This window comes from Falco punctatus, assembly GCF_963210335.1.
Source record: "Falco punctatus genome assembly, chromosome: 14".
Lineage (NCBI taxonomy): Eukaryota > Metazoa > Chordata > Aves > Falconiformes > Falconidae > Falco > Falco punctatus.
Window position 1 is genome coordinate 19,795,742 of NC_137594.1, and position 22,524 is coordinate 19,818,265.

At 40.9% G+C, this 22,524-nt stretch overlaps 1 long non-coding RNA gene across 1 annotated transcript in view; it reads right to left on the bottom strand.

Moving 5' to 3' along the window:
- Window positions 1-3,342: 3,342 nt before the first annotated feature.
- The window catches only part of LOC308053506, a 193,996-nt gene continuing 174,814 nt past the window's right edge, over window positions 3,343-22,524 (bottom strand). Inside the window, exon 2 of the long non-coding RNA XR_013923651.1 lies at window positions 3,343-22,035. This is a non-coding gene — a long non-coding RNA (uncharacterized lncRNA). The remainder of the gene's footprint in view (window positions 22,036-22,524) is intronic.

Genomic DNA, 22,524 nt, shown 5'->3' on the forward strand with positions numbered 1-22,524 from the left:
GAAATTAAGTTATATAATTTCAATAAGTACATACAATAGCTTTTTAAAATGGTGTATTAAATACATGCCTGCATGTATACACACATATACACACACAAAGAAATAGCTCATGGTTATATTACAGTATCTTATTTAACAGTAAGAATTTAATATGAATGTTAGAATAGAAAGTTTCAGTTTGAAGGGACCTGCAACGATCATTCAGTCCAATTGGCTGAATGCTAATTGACCTTAATCTGCTGTTGCACCAGTTTTTTCCCTTCTCCATAAAATACACCATATTCTGAGCAAAGGAGAATATGGTGAGATAAAAGTACAATTATTCAGTTTGCACAGATGTTCTTCCTTGGTAGCACTAGTGGAGATAAGTCAGGTATTTCAAAATAATGAGTTTATTGGTTTTATTGCTCAAACAATAGGTAATTTCTTCATAGCTGCAATAGCTGAATGAGTGACCAGGTCAGAGCAGGTTCCACCAACACTGCCACGTTGCTCAGCCTAACCAGCGCTCGGAGGGCTGCAAACACACTGCCTGCCAATATAACCTCTGTGTCATTCTTCCACCTCTTCTTGTAAATCTCCAGGCTCCTCGTATACTTCTACATTTCTGCTTCAGCCAGCTTCACCATGCACACGCTCAGACTCTACCAGACAACCAACAAGCACTCTGAAAAAGGGAGATAAGAATAAAAGGCCTCACGTCACTACAGGTCTGCATTTCCCTGGCTAACTCTGCTGCAGACTAGAGGGTGACAAAACAGAAAACTGTTGAGCTTTCAGCTGTCTGTTACTGCTCAGTGCTGTCCTCTGGGACTTCTCAGAACTACTCCAGAGTGACTAACTCGCTTCGCTGTTAAGAATTTGCTAGCGTTGCCAAAATAAACTGAAATTCTAAGAGGATAATTTTTTTCAATTTAGATTAGCCTGGAGCTTGGCAGTGTGTCCCTGGAGTTATTTGGAGGTGGCCTCCCCTTCCTAAAAGACAGGAATTCACAATATTAAGCTATCCAAATGGGCTTGTTTTTTGTGTCTCTAACCACTGCTTTAACCTTGGACTGCTACATAGCTTTATTCTGTCTTCCCTAGGACTATTACAGCAGCCCTCCTACTGCTGCCAGGAGGGCTGAAGCTAGAAAGCAGCTTTGCATTCTGCAGCTGGGTGCCAGGCACTGATGCAGACCCAGCACCTCCACCACACAAAGTTTCTAATCCCCGCTAGCCAAGAAATTAGGAAACTCGGCCACAGGTCTCCCATCCAGCCTCACATGATACAGATAGTTAAGCCGTGGAGACTTTATTTCTTCTGCGGTTGCACTTCACAATAGACAATTCTGGCCACTGCCCCTCTCCAGTGCTCTCCTTCTCCAGCCCCTTCATTTGACTTACGCAAAACCCCACCGCAGCAGAGCTCACTGCTACAGGATGGCAGCTGACCATCGCGTTAGGCAAACCAAGGTGAAGCAGTTTGCCAAGAGGCAAGACTTTCCCTCTGTGGTCAACGCACTAACTGTTGAACATAGTCCTCTAAAGAGAGACAGTGATTTCTCACTATTTGATGACTTGCCAAGGCTCATTTAACTCCTGTATTTTCATGCTTTCCTTTTCCATTAAGAAACATGTACTTTTCAAGGCCACTGACAATTCTCTTCTTCAACAGCTCAAAAGTAGGAAGTAGGAGAGCCTACCCTGAAAAGTCTTCTGTTTTTTCCCATGTGGTCAAAGAGGCTTCTATTTACGTCCTATTAAAATCCTCATTTGTATGGCTTTCTAGGAGCCTTCTCCTTGAGTAATGCCTTTCATCCATTCTTACATTAGACGCCTTCCTCTGTAGCAGTGCATACTGCATGGAACTGTCTCGGTCCTCAGTCTCTTGTCTCACATCACTGATTATGTGCATACAACTATGGCTTGATTCTATGCTCAAATAGGTAAATTCCAGTTCCTCTCACTTTTATGCAGTGCTTTGGAACCTGGGAACATCAGGAAGCTAAAAGGCAGTAAGTTTCCAACCCAAAAGGTAGGGCACCTGCCTAAGGGATCTTCAGCTTTCAGGTTTTGTTTTGGCTTTTGTTTCAAGCAAGTCCTTTGAGGAAGTGCAAAATATATCAAAGCACTCAGGCCCTTTACAGATTTTGTTTTGGTTTCACTCCGCTTTTATCACCTCTTTACTCTTTTGTTCTTCCAGCTTTGTTTCTTATATAAACAACTAGACACTGGGACAAAAAAAGAAACTGGCAGGGAGGAGTGGCAATCACCTGTAAATCATCAGCTCAAACCTACTCTAGGAAACAAGACCATGTCACCTTCAAATACTTTTGTCTGCATACACTCTTTATTTCTGCATGCAAATTCTGTACTATGGGCAGAAAAATTGGGAAATATCAGACAGCAGTTGTAAGCAGATTCTGTACTTGATTTACTGTATTTTTTTAGTGGAACCATGATCTAAAATAGAGCTTTTCCACTTAAATCTCAGCATCCCCTTGGCTGTTAATGCACCTGCGACAGACTCTTCACGTCTCCTTTTGATTTCAAGTTCAGAATAAGTGAGTTTCATCTATATGTATTCAAGCCAGGGAGGCCATATAAGAATTTCAATGCCAATTATTTCATTATGTATTAATCCTAATAAATATATGTAGATATTTATGTACATTTGCATAAAATACTGTACACCTGCACCAAGCAGAAGTTCACAGTTGAGAGTGGACATTTGGTATACAGTGCATGGCACACTGACAGCAAGACATGTCCTGATGTCAAAGGTCCTAATGTCTAAAACAAACAAGACAACATGTGGCAGAAACAGGAGAAATGAGGTAGAATAGGCTGAGATATTTACTCTATCTAGATCTCACAGAAAATCTATTACAGGCATAGGAAATCAATAGGACATCAGGATTTAGGTCATACTTTCTAAAATATTTAGGAGCCAAAAAACTGCACATGTGCCTAAACTAGACTGAGGTAATGACCTCCTGCTTAGCCCCATTAAGCACTTTTAAGAAGGCCCAGCAGATGTCCATCCACATCATTTGGCCATGTTGTTGTTGGCAAATTTTATACATAATCATACACATGGAGGCTGCATTAATCTGAAGACTTCAAAACATGGTTACTTTACATCCTTTTAGAAACTATTTACTTTCAAGGTAAACTGATGCTTGTCATAATAGCGTTATGCTCTCAGCAAATACTCTTCGCTTTGTCTACTATAAACACAGGCCATCTTGCCTTGTGGCAAACATGCTTTTCTGAAAGATAACCAAGCATTTAATCAAAAAAAAAAAAAAAATCGTTACAAAGTAGTCATATGAAAACTGCAAAAAAATAAATTTGTTAAAGAAGTGACAAATCCAGAGCTTCACATTTCCTATTCAGGATCTGAATCTGTATTCCTTTTCCACACAGGAATCCCCACTGACCTTTATAGGAAGAATGTAGTAAAACACTGGTTCACCATTCTCGATATTGTAGATCGAGGTGTGCACACTTCCAAAGAAAGATGACAAAACTGGGCACAAGCAGATTTTAGCAGGGAAATTAAGAATAAAATCTCAAAATTAAAGCAATATTAAAATTTCATCATGGGCCCCTTACTTGGTATCTCTCCAATCACAGACATAACTGTGCACTCGTAACACCAACCCAGTTTGAAAGACGCTTGCAGATGGCATTCTTAGCAGGTTACCTTCAGTACAATAAATACAAATGATTTTTCCACTGTGATAGCAATTCTTAACATTACATTATCAAAAGCCACACTCACCAATACATCCAGAAAGCTATTAAATATGGATTGCTTATAATGTTATGAGATCTTTAGTCTCCCATGAAACAGACACTCCAGTGGATTTTAACCTGTTGAAGATTTTCAGCATGCTAGAGCTAATAATCAAACCATGCAAAAGCACTCCATCAGTTTTCATAAGACGTTATGATAGGAAACACAACTAGACAGGCAAGGTAAAACTGCACAGACAAAGTGGGAAGCTTGCCTGGCCAGTCTGAGATCCTTTGCGGTCTTGTCTATACTCTTATTTTTCCAACTGCTACCTTCTTACCTGACACCCTTTAGTAAAGGCAGCAGTAAGAGAAGTTCTGGGCACCTTTTTTCAGTTGTGCAGTACAAACCTCTCATAGCATAAAAGAAACATTTTTTCCCCCTCACTGAGACCAAGTTTTCCACCAAGACAGGCCCCCACATTTGGGACTGCAAGTCGTAAGTTCAGTTTTCTGGACAAAAGAAACCCCAAAACAATAACACCACCACCACCACACACACAAAGACCCAAACAACCAACCCAACAAACCCAGAAAAAAAAAAAGGGGGGTGGGGGGTGGGTGGGGGAAAGGACATTGGCTGCAAAGGTGGCTTGGATAACTGGCCAAAGCCTCCATAAGCTGATGATGCCAACAGCCCAAGCACTGTGGGTTCCCCAGGCAGCACATGGTTAAGGACCCTGTCTTGGTACCTCTGCTGCTTTCATAGAGAAGAAGGAAACCCATTGTTTCTGACAAAAAGATTCCATACGCTAGTTCCCAACCCTCTCTAAGAGAGCGGTGGCTCTGTGCCACCATCCTTCCAAGCCACACAGATGCCTGCAAGCAGGCTCAGAGTTAGGGTACACCTAGTACCTGCCTCAGTCCAGCCACAGCTTCCACCAGTGCTACAGCAACTAAAGGGAGCCAACAACGGGCAACCCCAAGAAAGAAAAGCGATGCAACTAATTCTGCTGTTTGACCACCACCAGAAAAGCACCTTGAACACCAGCTGAGCATGACCACTGACTGGTACTATGCAATTAACTTTCCCAATGGATAGCTTTTCTCCTGTGACCCTCTTGGAAAGCTTAAAAACTGAACATCCCAGTATCCTTCACACAAGTGTGACAAAATACACTGGAGGCACAGTGCTACAGAGCAAAATAATAATAATAATAAATCTATCTGCACCCATTAAATGAGTTCGAAGAACTTATTTGCACTAATTGACAGAATGTGTGACTCCAGCATTTAAGCCTGGATCCCATTAGGGGGAAAATCCCACAACTAGATTCAGGAATGCAAAAAGTTCCTGAAAACGCAGGGAAGAATACTCCTAAAATTGAAAGCTGTGTGGATTCTGAAACCTCACAGGGTGTCTGTGCATGAAAAATGAAAATATTTCTATTTAAATAATTCTAGTCCTTGAAAAGTTCTGCTCCATAAATTCTAGCCATGCAAAACTGGATGTGGTCTCTGAATATTAAAACCAACATCATAACAAATATTGCTAAAATATATGATGTTTCTAGGGCACACTGGCAGCTTTTAGTGTTTCTAAGAAAACTGTGTCTATACAAAGGTTGTTACACACAGGCGGTGAAGTCCTGAATGCACAGGGAATTTTTCTTTATGAAGTTGAAGTGGTCTAGAGTCAAGGGAACACATTCTTTCTCACCTTTTTAAACTTTACAGGTAAACAGCAAGCCTAATTCACCTTCCTCATCTCTCTTTGGAATATTTCATTCCTTCTCATTAGTATTTTAATCACTGCTGGCAAAGGCTATGCTCTATGGAACCCGAAGGGCTTAAGAACACACATGTTACAACATCAGTTTAGGTGCTCATTTTTTAAATTAACTTCAGCTTTTTTTCATGTGTTGAACTGGCTCTAGTTTCTCTACTTAAAAAAAAATTAAAAGATAATTATTCACATTTTGTCTGTAAGCATACCATGAATCCTAACTAAATACTTTGCTACATAAGTGCAAAGATCTCTCAAAGCCATAAAAGAATCCAGACTCCCAGCTCCATATTCCTTCCTGAGCACAACACAGCCCCAAAGGAAAACCACCTTCCCACATTCCCTAACAAAAATTTTATGAGAAAAGAGGCCCTCTTGGGTTTCACACTCTTTGTGGGAATACATTCTAGTTTTTCAAAAGTGACAAATCACCCAAAATGGACCAATGGGAAGTGCACTGTTGCTTTCAGGTACATCTGGAATGCCATGATTAGCTAACTATTCAGGGTTTCTATGCCGTTTTCTCATTCCAGAGATACATGAGTAAAATTAACTGCAGCAGGTAAAGAAGTAGCTCCTAGAAACAAAGATGCTGCTTTAATACCTCTGTCTTCATAGGAGATGTAGCTCCCTTGCTTGCCAATACCAACATTCTGAAGAATTACATTTAAATACCGAAGTATGACCTGAATAACCACGGCAAGAGCTGAGCTGCTGCAGACGCTACACGGCATACTGTGAAAATGCCAAAGGAGCCTCTGCAGAAATTACAGTGGAAATAATATAACCGAACTTCGTGAGACTTACACAGTCCTACTTTCTCCTAGGTTTAGAAATAGGCTGCATCCTCACTAGACCCCTACATACAACCCCAAGGCAGGCAGCTTATCCAGAAGGACATTTATGAAATGTGGATGTAAGCTAGAAGTGTTCCTGAAGTTCAAGGAGAGAAAAGCCTCTGCAGTGCCAAGAAGTGGCTTTCAACTGACAGGTTTAGAGCAAACCGAGGGAAAATGACTGCAGTGGACAAAGCCTTGCTTCTAGTTTGATTTTATTTTCATAGTCAGCAAACAGGCTGCCATCGACAAACATCTGAAAAGAAAGTGTTATTCTGAAATCACTTGAGGTAAGGATTTTTGATAAACTAGGCTGTCGAGTCCAGTAAACCGGACAAAGAATGCCACTTGCAGGCTAAAAGGAATCACTGCACCAGGCACCCTTCGAGCTGGTTCAGTGAGAGCTAATGAAAAGCGCCTTCATCAAGCCCAAACCCACTCCTCCCCCACAGCAAAACCATGGCCCCAGAACAAGCGTGTGTACCAAAAGCAGCACAGAAAATATAGTTATGCGCCCTCGATGCAGAGCAAGAGACTGCCAAGCAGGAGGCTTGCAGGATTTTGCTCTTTTTGTGTCAGTTATTTTGGGGTAATACCAAGCTATTCAAAAAGATAAAGGGTATTTAAACATCAAAAGGAAAGCATGTTTTGTTGGGACTAAGTGTGAAAATGCATTTACAAAGGCGTTCCTTTAAAAAGAGGGAGAACTGTTGTACTATCTTCCACTCTCATATATGCTCTGATATATATATACACTCCGCTATATATGCACTATACTCATTTAGGGGAAGCTTTTTCCTTGAGTTTGTCTGTCTCCCCCTCCTACCCACGTCCCTCAGGCTCTGCATTTTAGTGACCATCCCTTCCAGCCAAAGGAGGAAAGCCATCCAAAGCCGCACAGCCTTCAGCCAGGAGCGGGTGGGGAGCGATGGAGACGGCTGAAGGCATTTCCTCGTTGTAGGAGGTAAGTCCCCCACAGCAATTCCTGCCAGTCTGAAGAGCAAAGATCGTCTTTATAGCAGCACAGTGTGCTGCCAGTAAAGCACTGCTCTGGCCCACGTCTCGGCAGAATCTCAGCCATGCACTGTGTATATTCCAACCCATTATCTGTATTTTTTTTCCCCCAACACGCACATTGTTCACTTCTTTGCTCTTTAAACTGATACCACCTGAGTGTAATTTTAACAGATCACCTTCCTGCAGTTCTCTAGTATAATTCAACACATGAAACTGTTTATTTAACTCTAGAATTCCCTTTGCAAAGTTATTTTTTTAAGGATTTTGGCATGTGGCTAACATGTTACATAATTTAAATTTGTAAATTATAAAAATAAATTACATTAAAAAAAATACAGCTTCTCAGCCTAGAGAATGGGCAATTGGGCAGGCCTTGCCTCTATGAATAAAAGGTATGGCACAACTATGGCATCACGGTAAAAATATAGTCTGAAATATCTTTGTGTGCTTGAGAATAGAGTAGATGCAGTGAGAAATCCTGCTGATTAGGAGCGATGACTGCTGCACACTCACACCCTTAACACACATCTTTGGAGAATGACAGAGGAGGAAGGGCAATGCAATCCAGTCTTGGATTAACAGTGAAACCACAGAGCTACCAGCCAGTAACTTCACAGAATTAACCAGCATATATAAAGGCCATGAGAACGACCACAGAAAAAGAGTAAGGGAAGTGGCAGAGTAAATGGATAGCTACGTAGCCACATGGCTCACCTCCACAGAGGCTATGGCTGTTTCACCCTCAGGAAGCCAGCACTGGTCTTGTCTCCCCCATGCCATCCCACCCTTGCACGGCTAGAATTTATGGAGCAGAACTTTTCAAGGATTTCCAGTGTACATCACTGAGCACTCACTGTCAGATCCTGAGGGGCAGAAACATAAAGCTACACTTTGAATCCAAAAATTATTCTTGACCAAACAGCTTTCACAGCTGCTTAGGCAGATAGGCACTTAGACCAATGCTTCAGGCATCACAGAAATATTAACAAAGTATTGACAGTATAAAATAAACATTTAAGCAGCTCAAAACTCTGAGATGAACTACCTTACCATTAGAGAGGCAAAGCAGAGGTCTGCCTTCTGCTATTATTTGCAAGGGGGAGGGGTGGGGGGAAATCACCAGAAGAGGAATAATCATAGACAAGGTAACAGATAAATTATTACTATAGACAGAACTACTGAGTTCCATTCCAGCACCTGGGCATGTTTCACACAACTACGGAGAGTTATCAGGATATAAAATCAATTCTAAACATAGACCATGCTCCTGGCAGGCTCTTTACTGCAGCAGATGTTTGTCAATAAACAGAAATTTAACTGTGCCTCGATGGCATTTCATTATCTGGAGCTGAAGAATACCACTAAATACTTCACATTTATATAGATTAATCTATTCTCCCTTACTAACTAATATCCATCACAATCTAATCCATATAGGCAAGACCTCTCCATTTCCCTGATGGGATGGGTGCATACTATTGACATGAACAGGTTTTATCTGTAGCACAGTACCAGTGGCTATTCACAAACACACTTTGAGTTCACCAAAATGCAAGATTCTCTTATTTATTAGGGGAAGAGAACACTGACCTAGAATTAAACACAACAGCACTGCATTATGGATAAAGGAGGGATGTTCTTTTCCTCCGTCCTGTTTTTGTGGCACTCTAAAATAACTCAGTCTTCAGGCTGACTTTGGGGAAGGAAGGGTTAAAGTAAAGGCTCCCGGCTCCCCCCACACAAAGTGCTTTAGAACAGTAGATACCCATTTCATAAATGTGGTACATAAAATTCTGATTAAGCATATGCTCAGTATTGCTTTTGTAGCTTTCACTCTTGAAGCAACATTATGATAATTTAGCCTGACCTCCTTAAATGTCCCCTCAGATTTCAGCCACTGATTACTACGCCTATCACAGTCACTTTTAGATAGGCAACAACCCTTGATTTAAAAGCTATAAACAACAGAAAATTTAGCATGTCCAATGACTGTCTTTTTAAGTAGTTCTGTTTCCACAATGCCATGAACGACAGCTTATTTTTCATCCAACATGAAGGTTATGAGGAAACCACAGGACATGACTGGGCTCCAAATCACACTGTTTACGAACCATGTGCAAACGTACAAACCCTGGTAGCTGAGTGTCTACCCGGAGCCCTGTATCAGACCCCCAGAGCCCAACAATTACGCTGTTTATACACGTGCACAAGAATTTCATACCCAATATAGAATATTTTTTCAATGAATTTGTCCATAATGCTCTTTACTCTTCAGATTATTGACTGCAGATGTGTTTTTTCAAATGTGTTTCATGTTAGTTCGTTGATGGCACCTTTGTTTTATAATATCGCTAACTCAGGCTAAGCCTGGTGCCCTAACCAGAAACTAGAACTACTCTGTCTTTTGAAAGCCAAAGCATTTGATAAGGTTAGCTCCATATTTTTGGAAGTTAAATTAGAATAAATTAAATAATATAACTATTAATATTTAATTTTTTTTAGAAAAAAGTGTTTCCACCATATTACTGTGTTCATCAAAGACGCTTATGAGGTCTGGACTTGTCAGCCTCCAGTGAGACTCAGAATAAAGGAAACAATTCCTCATTAGATGAAGAAGTAAAAAGAAGCTCTTGCTTTCATCAACTTGCAGTATTGCATGTGATCAACAGGTAGTGGAATAAATAACTTTAATACAGATGGACTGTCAATTACTCCATATGAATCCATGCCCATTTTATCAGTTACACCAATTGCCCACAGCAAAACCTACTTCTAACCTTTCCAAGGCTTCTGACGCAAAGCAATACAATGAATGAGAAATAATAGTTACACAAATTGATTTACACTTCTTTTTCTTATAAGTATTTGGGAAGTCAGCAGCATTTTCTTTCCAAATTCTCTACTCCAGATTTACTCTAAAAAACAACAAAACACTGTTTTCATTAAGTGCATTATAGCCAAGCGACATAGACAGACAAACAGTTTCCTGAAGAGCTGAGCACAAATACAAATAGAGCCTACTGGCATGTGTTTCATCAATATAAATATTTTCAATCAAAGCAGCTCTGTATGCTATTAAAAATAAAATCAGAATAAATCTAAATATTTTAACATCAGGCAACCCCCATTTTAAACAATAATAAAAAAAAATTAAATCACATGTTCTTAAAAGTCAACTGGATGGCAAGAGGAAACCACACTGAAAAACTCACTGGAATTCAGACAACGGGATTGTGTTTCTCAGCATACGTATTTTTTGTAATTAAAACCTATTAGCCTCGCATCTCTATACCAAGGAGGAGTTCAAGAGTTTTAAGTAATAATAACAACACTTTCTACATCAAAGCACATTATAAACATGAACTAATTAATCCCTGGGGCAGTTCTGGGAACTGGGGAGTTTGCTGTGGAGCTGGGCAGTCTGAGCTGCTACAGGAAGAGGCACCAGATCCAGACCAGCACCTTCTCTGACGAACCGCGGAGCAACCACAGGCATCTGCTAATCCCTCCGCCTCGAAGACTTGCATGGCGAGCAACAGGCAGGGCAGGGCAGAAGGAAGCATGACTACACTCCTCATAATTATGGAGCTTCTTAATTTTGGTGCAATCATGGGCAGCTAGTGGCAGACTGCTAGTGCTAGCCCAAAAGCCAGGAGCTTTTCAATCCAACAGCACCGAGAAATCTAGCAGGTGTCCTGACTGCCTTTACAAAATGCATAGGAACAACAGAATATAGCCTCCCTTTCAGAAAGACAAGGCCAGAGCACTCAGCATTTGGAGCTATTGATAGAAATGGCACAATGATTTATTGGACTTCTCTTGAGAAAACATGGTAAGAACTTCTGCACCTGCAGCACTGTGTTCTAGCTTACTACATAAGACATTCCCAAATGGACAAGGCAACCAACCCAGCACGCAACAGTGCAGCCAAAAATAGCAATTAGCTTTTTCTTTATTTCAGTAAGACTTCAACCCATGCTGTACCAAGGAGCTGCTCAGTGACATTTGATTAGACCACTGTCACAGGACACAGTAATGCTTTACATTGTTCCTTCTCTTTAATGAAGTCCCAGCTGGACCACTGTTGCACAACTCTGCGTGCTAAAATCCCTGGCCTTTCATCTTGAGGTTCCTTAAACATGTGTATTCTCCCCTCAGAAGCACGTCAACTCAGCCACAACTTTGTGCTCAACCATGCTATGACGTAGCCTCTTCATTTTAAGCTATTCAAGTGTATTCAGAGGCCTCAACACACAATTCAACTTATTCATGCAAAGACGGAATGTTTACTTTGAGACAGAGAATAGGAAGATGAAATCTGAAAAAAAACACAATCCTGGAGTATTCTCCAGTGTTTCCATTCTTCCTTCATTAAACTACTTTCTTCTATGACATCGTCTCCAAGGGAGATGTGTCCGCCTGTGCAAAAGCAAGCAACTTTGCCTTCATGGACAAGCATTGTGATTGCCAGTTTTAGCCACATCTAAACCAGCGTGAGAACCGATCCAAACTCACCAAATAAACCACCAGCAGACTTAAGAACCTTGCAGCTCTAGCCTTTTTCTAATCCATGCAAAACTAAGCCATCACCACAGCACTTAATGTAACACAGGCAGCAATATTATTACAGGAGCTACTACTCCCTTACAATGTTCCTCTTTGGAACAAAGGAGGAGAAAAAGCAAGCTCTGCATGACAGGTAACAGTTGTCTCACCTAAGGAATTACACAAAAGCTCTCTGATGCTATGAAGCAGACTATAAAACTGCAGTGGGGGCCTTGCCTTTCATTCTGAAAATATTATTCGAGTATTTGTCTTCCCGCTTGCTGCTAAATTGGCCCTCAAAAGATGCAAATGACACGTCTTGAAATGACCACCAAGAAAAAAACCAGTTATATTTGCAAATATTTGTAAAATCAATTACAGAAACATTTTCAGACTTTCAAGGCTCTAAGCCTGATTTCTTGGGAAACTGAAAGTAGTGACTGGGAGAGTTAGTAGAGTTACTGAGGAAGCCTTCAGACAAGGGCAACGCTGGCCTGGCGTTTAGGAAATGAAGTTCTTTGACACCAGAGACAGCTAGCACTAAAACAAGACTGGCAGCAAAGCATTAACACCTCCAGCATCCAACTTTAATGCATTAATGGTTACACTAACCTTTGCCAACCTCTGAGAAGCGTTCTAAGTGACACTTCAGGGTAAAGTAAGTGGATAAAAACGCTATCAAGGAAGAGGTGACTAGAAAGAGTTCTTATGGAAAAACATAAATGCTTTCTACTAAGGAGCGATAAGCACTTAGAAATAAATCTTGTGCTATACCATATCTGCTAAGAGTGAAACTATAAAAACTGGAGCAAGACATAAAATAAGGAAGACGCAAAATGAGCTTATTAGCACTCTTTTGAGGGTTTTGGCTTCCTCCTTTCTTATTTTCAAAACCAGAACGGACGCAAAAACATTGTGAAAATTAGTTCTCTAAGGCATTCTTGCTTTATGGCCACACATAGCAATCCAGCAAGCACAGAGAGAGGTTTCCGAGATTTTATTCCATATCTCACAGCCTAACTATGTTTTAGCTTTCTTGTAGGATTTACCACCGTGGTGAGAATACAGTTTTTAAAGAAAAGGTAAACAGTGTTATTTACATAGAGAACCATCTCCCTGCCTACTGAAACACAAGCTCTTAAGAGAAGTGTTTATTGAAATTTAAGTATAATAAAGCAGTGGTTCAGTACATTTCAGATATTCATGGCAGCACATTTCCCTTTCGAGGTTCTTTGTTTTGCTTTATCATTCTTGACATTTCATATAGCACGTTATGAGCTTTTGCAGAGGAACAGCACTTTTACCAGAGCAGCAAATTGAAGGGGTGGGAGAGGTTGATGCTAAACATTATTAAAAGATCTTCCTTTCCAAAATAAGAAATGAATGCAAAGGCATAAAATCATCTGGAAGCATCAATCCTTTAGAAAAACATCCGAAATAAATGAGGGATAGTCTGATTTTTAATAAGAAAGTCACCTGTGCACCTCTCTGTTAGCTCTACTTACTACACGGGTCTTCAATGGTCAGATGAAACACTGCACTGTGATTTAACAAGACCATACATATAGTTTAGAAAACTTTCCAGATTTCTGTAATTTATATGTCGAAAGACTCCAGCTGATGTGGTTATAGAACAGTTTACCAAGACCAATTCCAGGGAGTTCTAAGCCCCCATACCAAAATCAAAATCAGATTTTATTTAAAATACTGACATTGATATTCATTTTTGTAGCAACACTGAGATTAACATTACTTTTAAATCCTGATAATGGCAACTTCTGGAAATGATTTGTTGCTCTGCCTCTCCAGCCCATTTGGTGACTGCTTTGATATATAAATTGTTAGCAGATCTATACACTCTGAAATTCTTCAGAGCAAAAGCCATACTTCTTCTTTGACTTCATAACTGTCAGAGACATCTCCCAAATATCAATACATTCTAAACTTGATTTAAGTTGGGGTAAATCTCCACAAGGCCTTCTTTGGTTTGTTTTTGTGGAGGTTTTTTTCTGTCTATCTTTCTTTCTACTGGTTTCTCCCCATCGACTGTTACTTTTCAATTTCCACAACAGTGGTGCACTGCATTTATTTGTAACTTCTATCACGGATCATATGACCCATTTTAATGGCACATATCCTTTCAAATTACCTTCTTTTGTTCAACGAACACACGTTATCTTATGTTCGCTTTCTGCCTAGGCTATTCATATGTTCTTTATTCTGCATGTTTGTGGGGGTTTTTTGTAGACAGCAAAAAAGCTAGCAGTTTCCTTAATATTTCAAGTTAACACATCCCTGAGTAATTAGTTGACACAAAAGGTCTATATTAAACCATTGGACTACCAGGGTGAGGACTGGCACGACATAATTTAGCTTTTCAAAAATCCCAGATCCTTAGCTTTAGAATCTCTTGTATTTCCCTAATGCTTCCTGATAAAGCAGCCTGATCCTCTTCCTGCTGAAATCAGCGACGCAATTGCCACCAACCTCAACAGGAACAAGGTTCCAACAACACTAACCCAAGGCTTCATTATTTCCAATTGTTTCAGTACAAATCACAGGCTTTAAGAAATGTGTCTCCACCTCAAAATTAAATCCTTTGGGTGTGCAGCAGTAGATAAAACCACTTTGCACTGAGATAGCACTTTCTGTTTCAATGCATTTTACAATTGATTATGCCTTTCAATCCCTCAGTAAGATAACTGCATCATACTACAGACTGGAAAACCAGCACAGAGTTGCTGTTATTTGTCCAGTGAAGCACGAGTGATATTCCAGCACCCGGGCCCCTGCGGGTCCCTGCCCCTCTGCTGCTGGGAAGCGGTAAGCTCACAAGTCTCTGTAACTAATCACCATTTCTCTTTATGAGAATTGAGCTACAGCTCCATAATCCTTTGTTAACATCCGCATCTGTGATCTAATTCCACAGAAGAAAAAGAGGATATTGTTTTACTGTTCAAGGCCCAATCCCAGTTTGTTGAACTTGCCTCACATATCAGCGTCCAAAAGCTTCTCCAAGCCAGCTGGGTAGAGCTTAGGCAGTGTTTCTAACCCTAAAGCTCATTTCCAGACTCAAACCTTCTTTGAAAGAAGGAGTTCCAACGCTTGGGCAAAGCACCTGTAATCGGCATCTGAAACTTCCCGGTTACTTGCATGCTCTTCCTCAGAGCAACCCCTGCCTTTTGGCTTCTCACTAACTTTGGTTACAGCCAGCTGAAGAAGCAGAATCTTTATTATTAATGCACAACTGGCAGCAGGTCCCTGAAAACTACCAAGTTATATTAAACCTTTTCCCTAGCATTCACTCCTTTTTTGCAAGGCTGTTGTCATTTCCACTCTTCTTGCCCTTTTCCTCTAAAAAAATACTTCTTTTAAGCTGCACTCCAACGCTCACAATATATCTCAGCTATATGCTTCATAGCAAAATTCTAGGCTGGTACCTATGTCATACCAACCTTATTTGTTAGTACCTGCGTAGAAGAGACACTGCTAAGATCTTTGTGGCTCCTGACTGCCAAACAGCATAAATACCTGGTCTTGCCTTAAATTACCTAGCTTCCTCACCATCAGCAACACACCTGCAGCATTTAAAAAGACAGTGTGGTTCAGGGCAGGTGACATTAGTGTAAACTGAGCTCACACACCTGTATTTTGCTGCTTTCCTTACAATCTTGCAGTCATACCTCTCTTATTAATGGCATTAGGATGGTTTCAGTGTCAGGACTTCAGCAGGCATCCAGAAACTTGTTTGTGCAAAGCAGCTTTCTGTGAATGCTACAGAACGGACAATCTCTGGTCATGTCCAGACGTACATGAACACACAAGGCAGAATGAACATCATGGTTTGACACAACCCATGCTGCAGCCTGGGCCTCCTGCTGTTTTTGTTCAGTCAGTGATACCGCCGGATCTTCAGCTTTCTGTTACTAAAGCATGTTCTCGATGATTTTCTCATCCCACCCACTGTAAGAAGACTACAGACTTCAACAAGCACATCTAAAGTGGGAAGACGTCTTTCTACAGTTGCTAGATAAAAAAGGTTTATTGTGTGCCTTCTTTTCCCCCCTTCATTATAGTTACCGATGTCTTAATTTCCTCAGATACCTAAGCTGAGTCACAGTTAATGAGTTGGTTGGAAATGCTTTGCTAGTTCTTGCTTTTTTGCTCTCAATTTTGCTTTATTTCTTACAAATATACACAAAGAATTGGCCTGTCTGCATACTTGCTCTCCTACTATTGTGGTGTACTTAAAGCATTAAATAATATGACAAAAATATAACTCTAGTATCTTTCTGACATATGGATGGAGTTCTGGAGGTGCATAGTTGTGGTAAGAAGGGTTTCTTTTCCTTAGCTGGAAACACATGAGTTATGCATTACTGTGAGGCATATCATATTTGCAACCAAATTTTCCCTATTAAGACTTTCATACCCTCAGATGCACAGCAGAACTGGGGCTGCATCTCCCAAATCCGCGTGGAGACATTAATAAAGCACACAGATCTCTGCCGCTGTCCGGAGGAAAGCTGATGGTAAACCGGCAGGCAGAGTCATATGGGTTTGTTATATAATTTTGGTCTTAACTAAAATAGCCAAAATGCCTGACTGTACCGAGAGAATCTCTGTGAAGGAGTTTTTGTTTAAAGTGGAGCTCCCAACCTCGGAACCACTGACTGGGGCAAGTAACCCATTAAAGCCTTTGGAGTTCAGAAAACCCAGTGAAGAGGCCAGCGACCTTGCCTGGGGATGAGGGCAGGAATGGGGTGGACTCTAATTACACTTCAACAGAGTAAGCAAGATAAAGCTTTTCACCCCAAAACTCCAAACTGCATCTCTTCCAGACTCCGCTTGCTGCCCAGTCACGCTCCTGTTTGCATCCCAGTAGCGCAGAAGTGGTGCTATGCCCACAGCAGCCCTGCCCTTGCGCTGGTGCAGCCCCTGCAGACATCAGTGGTGAGGAGGGGGTGGAGGTGAACTGTGAAGGTTGTTACAGGCAAGATAATATCAAAACAAATAAGCTAAGGGTATCTCTGCTTTCTAACAGCTCCCTCCCACCACGGGCCTGAGGCAATCAGAGACTGGGCAAGGGGCCAGGCAAGACTGAATCTCTGCGCCAAAGAGACCTCTGAGGTTGTTGAAAGACAATATAAAGGTGTTTTTGTCTCAGCTATCTGAGCCAGCTGCAGAACTCCACTCTGATTGTAGAAAGAGCCTCAAGAGTTATGGACTTGTCTTACTATTTAAGGGATATATTGGAAGTCACATCATTTGAGGCTCTTAAACTCAGCTGGGCGCTGTACTAACACCTTGAGCAACTGCCTCAGCGCGTTGCAAGAGACTTTGGGCATTTATTTATTTTGCATATTAAGACACAGAGTGAAAACATTCTTCAGAGGCCATACTATAGTGTAAATTGTTAAGAATTTGTTCTGACAGCTTAAAAATTGCATGGGCTGGGTCATGGAACTTTTGAGCTGGAAGGAATCCAGCTCCTTTAAACACAGGAGCTGGAATGAGCTCAGGTAACATCAACAGAGACATAAAATAATTTAGTATACTGAACCAGTCGTCCTTTTTTCTTTCCCTTATTCCATGCAAAAGTCCTGAAATTGTTCTTACTATTCAATGTAAAACAGAAACTATTTAAGAGAGACAATGCAAGTGCAAGTGAATAAATCTAAATATTTAAAAATACAATGCTGTACTAATGAATTATAAAATTGTCTACACAAATAGAGAAATCGCAGTGGTAATGGCAGCTTCCCATACTGATATTATCACCACAAAAATGCTTAAAGTTTTAGTCTGTGTATTTAGATGAAAAAACATTGCATTTAAAGAGGAGGTTCAAGAGAAGAGATACTTAAATTGAAGGAAAGGATTCAATTTAAGAAATGGAAAATTCTGATTACCAAAGAAACAGTTTCACTATGAGGAAGAAATAAGCATACAAAACAACCTTTAGGCTATGGGAAATTCTCCCGAAGACTATGCTGAAAATTGCATTATTTGAGGCATTTGACATTCATCTGAATTTAATACTTATAAGTGTACCATGAAGAAAACACTTGCACTTGTAGTGGGAGGGAATATTATAAATAACTTTTCCACATCTAGTTTCTATTGACAATAGGATCTACAGTGGCACGAAATGAACAGAGCCTAGCCTAAACTTCCCATAAAACAAAAGAAGTCACAATATTTTATACAGATCAGTGTGTGTGTGTGTGTGTATATATATATATATAGTTATCTGACAGGAAGCTGCTTTTTCTGACATTTTGCAGTAATGCACTGATCACTTAGTATAGAGGCTGCATAAAGATGACTGGGGATTTATCGCCCTCTTGTGAACAGGAAAAAAAGTTGCACTCTTTCCAAAAATGAACACACAGTTGTTACTGCTACTGAAGAATCCTGTAGTAAAAATATATCTATCTGCACAATTAATAAACATACATTTGGATTACTAAAGGAAGAGCCGATGGTTACTGTAATAATCTGTGAGAATTTTGTCAGAAAAGGATAAACGGCAAAATTAAAAATAATTCAAATTCAAATCAGAGCAAACAAGGGGTTTTTTTCCATTTAAGCAGGAAGACAGCAATTTAAATTTCACAAAATCACTGCCTAGAGCACTGATGTCAAATGTCAGAGACTAGCTCAAAGGTGTGCAAACCCTCCCTGATTGCAGTCCCAAAATATCCTCTAATTTCAAAGAGAGCAGGAGGATGAAAACAGCTATTTTTGCCATGCAGAAGAGGTGGCCTTTCAGCTGCAATGAATAATCGTGGGTCTAAGTCCAATTTTGTTTGCAGGCCCTCATGCAGCTCCCAGAGTCAAGACTAGGTGTGTCTTGGTCCAGCACTCCACAGCCGCTCCAGGCTAACTCAGCGCTGAGAAGCCATCAGTGGAACTAGAAATGCCTCTTCGTGGCATTTCTTTCTCCTCTGCTGCTCTGCACCCGCTCAGGGTATTGCTGCTCCTTTCCTTCTAACTCTCCTTCTACTGTCCCTCTCTCTTCGCAAGAGACCACTGAAATCATCGTAAATGCCATAAAACGTTCAGGCAAAGCCACCACCCCTCATCTCGCAGAACTCCGACGATGAGAGGGAGCAAGGGCCAGCCCCAGCTGCTGGGCACCAGTGTTTCCATTCCACGCCTTGCTGGCAGCGATGTCATCCCTGCCCTCTGCTTTGCCCCCCTTCACGCACCTTTGGCTACATCTGGGGGGGGGCTGGACTAAATGTTCTTAAGAGAACCCTTCCAACCTAAACAAACCCGTGATTGCTTACTCCCACACGCTTCTCGGTGTCCCCTCATAAGACACAGTGGCCACTGCCCCTGCCAGCTTCCTCTCAGGCTCAGTCTATCCCATAATGGTAGGCTTTCCCCGGCAGGCACGGACCCTTCCTGGGTGCACACACAGCACACCCACCGCGTAATACAAACGAATTCTGTTCTTCTGTTGCCACATCTAGTAACAAGATGGCTTTCTCCTGTACCTCTCCAACAAAGAAATCTTGCCAAAACTCTCTCCTGAGATAATTATTATCAAGCCATAGTATCAAGAAGCCAAGTGCCATTGGATCATGAATGCCAGAGGACCCTCATTATGAGAAGCAAGAAGTACCAACAGTAATCCAACAGCTTCTGTCTTGGTTATGCTGCTTTCTCTAATTTATAATAAACAAAGCATAAATCCTATCCAAATGAAGGCATCACCCAGTCCTACTAGCACAACATAACAACCATTTCCAAGAAAAGCTATGTATTAATACCACTTAGCATAATAAATATTTAAAATGATACTGCAGTAAAGAATACAAATTCACCTATGTCTTTCCTGTTCTTAGTAGTGACTCTTAATAAACACAGCTTTATAGCTACTATATTTAAATGCAATTAGTTCCATACATTTCCAGCTTAATAAGAAATAATACATATTCATTTCTGCTCATTAACAGTCAGTATATAACTCTTAGCTAATGAACATTCAATTATGTTCCCTGAATACATTGTGGGATAAATTCTCTTTTTGTTGCTCATATCAGTTCACTTCAATTCAGTTGCTTCTAATTAAAATTCTTTTGCCTCATGTAGACAAAACTGGGTTTTTTGGAGTCCCTGGAGACTTCTTTAAGAGTTCTGTTTTATCTTTATGTACAGTCAGCTCCCTAATTAATGCTTTAAATAGGGTAAACTTTACTGAGGCTCCTGGGTTCAGTTCAAAGGGAAAAAAAAACCCAGTTAATTTTATATCTTGTTCTCACACAAATCACTGGAGTCTCTCTTCTTCTTGTAAATCTACTTTTTTCTTTTGTTTTCAAGTGAATTCAATAATCAGGGAAGGTGCCAGTTTGGGAGCACTGGGAGTTGGAGATCCCCCATCATCAGTCTAGAGCTTTCTTTACTCAGAGAAACAGAAGAAAAATTCTTGTCAAGTTGTCCAGTTCTGCAGCCAGCTCAGGTGAGGAAGGAGGATTCTCCAAGGGGACATACCCAATGGATTCCTTGAGATAATGCTACCTTTATTTTCACTCAGCATCAGCAAGACCCAATGCTGCTTTCCCCTAATTTGGTAACAGAGCTAGCTCAGCAATCTATCTGCCTGTCTAGGACCAAAAATCTAACACAAGTCCTATGTACCCCACTGGGACCAACAACACGCAAGCTAAGCGTTTACTTAAGTGCCTCCCTTTGTGGAGTCACTACCAGGTATGACTTGCCAACTGAAGTGACTAGGTTCTTGCCTCTGATTTTACTCACCTTCTGTCCATCAAGCAGCACAAAGAGCAAGGAATTCAGCAGAATAAGCTTCAGGGAGCTCTTAGCATGAGGTTCCTCTCTTTGGTGCAGCATCCCAGGACATATTCTGAGACTATTTTACCTGTACCTATGGGCTGGATTCTCACACTTAACAGACTGGGGACACCAGCTTCCCTGGGATGAAAACAGCTAGAAGCAACTCTCCAATGGAAACTTAGCAAGCAAACACTGGGTGAGCCCTATGTGCACCAATAAAAAGGTTGTAACAGTAGCACAGAAAGTCTAGCATTTAGGGAAGAAGGGAAAGGCAGAGAAAGGAATTTCTGTAAGCGGAAACATCTAGGAATACTCAGGAGAAAGCTTAGCTTTAGGGGTGTCTCAGTTCTAATTAACATTAAATAAAAACTCCAAGATACATGTATCTGTGCACCTGTCTGGGTTTGTGTATACATGCGTGCGTGTGTGTGTGCCTGCTTGGATGGATACACGTATGCCAGTCAGCACATCCTCCAGTCCACAAGTACCTGAGCACTGGGAAATGAACAGCTCAGAACTGCTTTTCTTACTTGAAATCACACTAGAACAATAAATTCTACTGAGGGATACGTAGAGCTAGATTCCCAGGAGACTGAAATTGATTGATGTATCCCTAATGAATTACTCCATGTGTTATCCAGCCCGTTGAACATTCCCATGGATGGCATTTTTTACTTAAAGCTGAAAAGATATTCTAAAGACTGTTAAGTAATGCTTGTTTCTGTTACCATCTATAATCAGATCTTTTTTTTTTCCCCCGAGGTCTGCCATTTAATTTGTCCTTTATCAGCACAAATCTTGAAACAGTACAGGGTGATTCTAATCCCTCTTCAGCACAGAAAGTATTTTGTCTACTACTGCAGCTGATACCACCTGCACAACAGGCCACGCTTATCCCTGTAGAATTCATCAAGGAGACAAGTATGTTCACACTGCTTAGTGCTAAGCCTGTATCACCTCGAAGCCTCACACAATGCCTTTCTGATTCTGAAATACAAATATTGAAAATATTTCTGATTTTTTAGTTCAAAATACCTGTGGCAGCCTGCCACGGTACCATTTACGTAGCGTGACACGGAGATTGTATGTTGCACGGCCAAAGCACAAAAACCTTTGAGGATATATGGCTTACCGGGATAATGCTGTAAGACCGTCCCAGGTGGAGAAAGACAAACTTGATGTGACTCGCGCTACACTTTTCAGCTGCACTGGTCCCTGGAGAGAGCATGCTGGCAGCTGCATCCAGATGGCCTCTTGCAAAGCGTTAGTCAGCATTGGGCCAGGGGGCAAGCAGAGGCTGAACTGGCGTTGGGGGACCATGGTCTGGGAAGAAAGAAGTCAAACTGACAATGGAAACACATTGGCAATCTACTTCTGTTCTCATACCCGGTTTGCCCAAGTAGTTCGCATTTAATATCGCAGAAAGAAACAGGAAAATCAGAATGGTACTTCGCATGAAGTTTTGTTGGTAGTCCTTGAGGAAAGGTGGCTGTTTCTCTTACGAACAGTTAGATGCTGCCCTTTCCGAGCAGCAGTGGTACGCGACTGTGGCCAGGAGATGGCGGCTTCTTGTCACATGCAAGCGGGGAGCAATTCAAACACAAAGCAGGTTTTCAATTTCTGTATTAAAAAATGCCTTTGTGAGCATGTTTTATAAAGGTAAGACAACAGTCTTAATTGGAGTAATTAAATAGGGAAATACTAAAAAAGGGCAACTTCTTGTAGCTTCTGATTCAGATCAGGAATTACTGACAGAAGATTTTTTTTAAAAATGTTTGCAAGGATTTAATATTCTGCAGTATATGATTTTGT